General features: G+C 43.2%; 1 non-coding gene across 1 annotated transcript; it reads left to right on the top strand.

The window, feature by feature from the left end:
* The first annotated feature begins 669 nt into the window (after positions 1-669).
* Positions 670-776, top strand: LOC147280150 (small nucleolar RNA R71). The gene has a single exon (XR_015123727.1). It is a non-coding gene; the product is annotated as a small nucleolar RNA R71 (small nucleolar RNA).
* The last annotated feature ends 3,878 nt before the right edge of the window (positions 777-4,654 follow it).

Genomic DNA, 4,654 nt, shown 5'->3' with positions numbered 1-4,654 from the left:
GGCAACTTTCCCTTTTCTCTCTGACCCAAAGTAGTGGCAATCTGACCCATTTGACTCTCCAAGTGTGCAATAGCCTTCGAATTGGCTTGCATCTGCTGCTCGGTACGGTTCATGAAGGCATTGGTGCTCTGGGCAAGGGAAGTGGTGCTTTGAGCAATCTGAGCAATCTTGTCCTCCAAACTAGACCTCTCGGCATTAGGGTGCACATACGGCTTGTTGGTGCTCCCACTAGCTTGCTGTCCATTGTTGTTGCTCCATCTGAAATTCGGGTTGTTCTTCCATCCAGGGTTGTAAGTGTTGGAATATGGGTCATATGGCACCCTAGGATAGCTCCCAACCTGGTTCACTTGTTCCACGTCACCCCCTTGTCCTTGCGCACTCATCATCTTCTCTTGAGCCATAGATAACTTCTGCACCATAGTCTTGATTTCCAAAATCTGTCCCTCCATGGTGTTCGGCATATCAGCTACCTCATACAACCCTCTCTTTGGTCCTCCTCTTGCACGGTTGGAATCCCATTGTTGAGAACTCAAAGAAAGCGACTCAAACAATTCTGTAGCCTCATCCTCCGTTTTGGACATGAATGCACCACCACATGCCGAATCCACCTTGGCTTGGTCTCTCTCCAACAATCCCTGATAAAAACAGCAAATCACATACCAAGGAGATAAGTTATGGTGTGGGCAGCTAGTAAGTAACTCATTGAATCTGTCCCAAGTCTCATGGAATGGTTCGTCCGCCTTCTGCACAAATCCAAGGATCTCCTTCCGAATCGAATTAGTCTTGGAAATAGAATAGAACTTGTTCAAAAACTTGCTCGAAAGATCATCCCATGTCGAAATGGAACCACTGGGCAGCGAATACAACCACCTCTTTGCCTTGTCCTTAAGCGCAAAAGGGAACATCCTCAAACGGTACTGATCAGCGTTCAGGCCCCTCAATTGTGCGGCTTCACAAACCCCGGAAAACTCCTTCAAGAAATGGATCGGATCCTCCCCATTCAGCCCATGGTAGCTCGGCAACAAATGAATCTGACCACTCTTGATTTCGAAATCAGTGGCTATGGTGGCATACCGAATGCACGATGGTTGAGTGGGCAGCGAAGGTGCTGAAAAATGGCTCAGGGGCTGCGGCACTATCTCATTTGCTTCAGCCATGTCGACACTCTCAGTCTCTTCACTACTCGAATCTGATGCACTAGGTTGCGGGCTGACTTGTGATGCACCTAAAGCTTCGTCCTTGAGCCTCTCCAACCTAGCAACAAGTTCAGGGTTCATAAAACACACCTAATCAAGAGAAAACACACAATCAGTAGAAAGAATGCATATAAAGGCATGGCATTTATTAAAAACTAAAAATTAGCAAAAACTGAAATCTAACTAATATAACCTAATTCTAATGACTAATTACACCAATTCATTGATATTAGACACCATTCCCCGGCAACGGCGCCAAAAACTTGTTGATGTGTTTTCTTAGAATAAAATAAACAATTACTTCATTCTAAGTTTACTCGCAAGTGCACGAATCGCATCAGTAGCAAAGCGTACAAGCACGAGGTCGATCCCACAGGGAATGGTTAATATACAACAAATCAGTGCAAATAATCAATAGAATAACTAAATGGGGGGTTTTGAAAGATGGAAACACACGCACACATCACCACACGCACACACACTTTATTCTATCTTGCAATGTTAAGTTTTCGATCTCAAATCAGATAAGCATGCAATAACCATCCAAGGCTAATGACAGTTAATTTGAACACAACATATTAAAGTTTGACAGCTAAAAAGGTTTGGCTAGTTACTTTCTCGCCATTGTTCTCCTAATGCATAAACTAAGAGCTTCTTGGGCCTTCCTTAGCCAGTTAACCTACATGTTCCCTAGTTCAAGCTAAGGCAGCTGTTACCCATGCAGGAGTCATTAAGTTCTATGAGAACGTCAAACATGCACAACATATAAGCTTTGACTATTTCCTTATAGAGGTCGCCCAACCCCACTACCAAGAATAATCCCTTATTCCCTTGTTACTTGTGGTTTAGTGTCTTTGACTATTTCACAGCTAAACCTAACAGATAAACTAGATGCAATTACCCTAAGGTGGCCAGTCAAAGGATGCAAACAACTAGTGACGGGGGTTTTAATAGATAGTGGAAATTTAATATGTGCAAACATCAAACTAACAGACCAAGAGACGGATAAACGATTTGTTAAAGCATACGAATCCATTAATCGACCTACAACTAACATGCAAGATAGAATAACTAAGCTACATAATTAAAACAAATAAATAAAAGAAACAAAACAGCAACAAATAAATGAAATCCCAATTCATGATTGCTAACGGAAATCAGAAACGCAAACTAAACAAACTTAGAAACATAAACTAAACAACTAATTTAAAGTGCAAAAACTAAATGGAATCAGAAACGCAAGACACACAAGATTAAACGCATGCACTAATTAAAAATCAGAAACTTAAAGCAACTGAAACAACTACACAATTAATTTAAATTGCATAAATTAAATTGCATAAACATAAATAACTTAACTAAAATCAGAACCATGCACTAAAAGAAATAAAGAGACAAATTAAATAAAACCAGCGAATTAATTAAAATAACTTCAGTAGCATGATCCAACAATAAAGAAGAAACTAGAACAAAAATCAGAAGAAGCAAGGGGAAGGGGCTGCGGCAAGACAGCAAGGGGAAGGCACCTTGCACAAGCAATTGGCTCACGGCTATGGTGAGCTAGGGCTTGCGACTTAGGGGTGTCCCTCCTTGCAGCCACGCCACTTCTCTTTCTCTCTTTACCTTTGGCTAGCTCTCCCTAGAACAATACTAAATTCTGAAATTAAAATCCTAGATCAGAAAAATAAAACAAAGAGAGGAGGGGGTTTCGGCTGGAGTGTGGGTGAAAAAGTGATGTCTCAAAGGTGTCCCTAAAAGTCTGAATGAGGAGGTTTAAATAGGAGAAGACTTCCTTGAGAGGCAAGGAAGAGACTTGCGGCTGCATAGGGTTTTCCTTCTCCTAGTGCCTTGCGGCTTCAGCTAGGGTTAGCTGACTAGGGCCTTGCGGCATGGGCTTCCCCCTTTGGGCTTAAGTGGCTCACGCCTAGCCTAGCTAGGGTCCCTCCTTGGCGCATGGGCTGGTCCCTTTGGGCTTTGGGCTTGCATGTTGGGCTTCCATGTTGGGCTTCAGTAGCTTGCACAAGATGGGCTAGGGTTTCACTCCATGGGCTTCCACCTTGGGCTTGTCACCTTGGGCTTGCGCATGGCCCCTTGTCTTGCTAGGGTTTGCATGGCATGCATGCGCATGCATGGGCTGCCATCTTCCTCCTTGCGTGTGGCTTTTGGGCTGCTAGGGTTTGGGCCCATGCATGTGCATGCATGGCCCACTTGGTTCGGCATCCCTAGGGCCCATGGGCCCTCCACTTTTGACTTCCCATTTTGCCCCTCATTTCCATTTGAATTCAAATTCATTTCTTCCCTCCATTCATTTCCATGGATTTCCACCACCTTCTGGAAGCTTCTGGAACCTTGAAAAACATTTCCTGGTGCAACTAGGATTTCTTGAAAATGAGAGATTCCTTATCCATTTCGACTTCTCATAATGACCATATTGCCCCTGGGGTCTCCTAGTGTCACTAGGACTCCTTTCCCTAGTTGGGTTAGGTTTCCTAGTTCGACCAGGAATTCCTGTTCGAATCAGGATTTCACATTTCTGGCTCCGCAATGATGGTTCTGGACTTGATGTTTCCTAGTGTGACTAGGAATCCTCATTTGACTAGGATTTCTGCACTTTTCCTGATTTGACCAGGATTTCACTCGTTTTCCTGGTTTGACCAGGAATTGTCCCAAAATGGCTCCATTTGCTTCTTTTTCTCATTTCTGCTTCATTTGACCTGAAAACACAAAAACAAGACAAGAAACACGAAATAGCGAGTTCTAACACTCTAGGTTAAGGAATTAGTATCATAAAGTGATGCAAAATGCACACTCATCAATATGACATGTGGAGGAGCACTGAAAAAGAAGACTTTTGAGGAAGCATGGACACTCTTTGACACATTGGCATTGAGTTCACAGCAGTGGAATAGACGGAAAAGAGTGGAAAAGAAATCAGCTATGGAAGCTGAGATGTCTGAGCTTAAGCAGATGATGCAGGTTCTGATGGCAAATCAGGAAGCTAGGCCATCACATGGAGAGTCATGTTTTGAGGTTGAAAAAGTTCAAGTTAGACCGAGTGTACAGTCCCCTGTTAAGCAACGAAGTACTTATTTGGAGGACATGATGGCTACATTAGCCCAGAGTACAGCTTCGATGTCTAATGATACTAAGACGTTTATGAATAAGACTGAGGAGCAGTTGAGTGTCACAGCTAAAGCTATCTCGAATTTGGAAGCCCAATTGGAACAAGTGACTTTGACCTTGGACAAAGTGGTAAAGGGTGCACCAATTCAGGATAAGGCCGAAGCAATCACTACTTTGAGAAGTGGGAAAGTGATTGACAACAAAGTGGGCACTACTCAAGGTGATAATCCAGGCAATAAGGATGAAGTTGAGGTGCTAGATCCTGAACAAGTGGAAAAGTATAAGAGGGATAAAGTTAAGGTTAAGGATGAGGAAGAGGAGGAAAGAAAGAAGCA

This window comes from Dryas octopetala, chromosome 7 (genome assembly GCF_963921425.1).
Source record: "Dryas octopetala chromosome 7, drDryOcto1.1, whole genome shotgun sequence".
Lineage (NCBI taxonomy): Eukaryota > Viridiplantae > Streptophyta > Magnoliopsida > Rosales > Rosaceae > Dryas > Dryas octopetala.
Note: the sequence above shows the minus strand (reverse complement) of the source record. Positions and strands in the feature narration are given on the sequence as shown.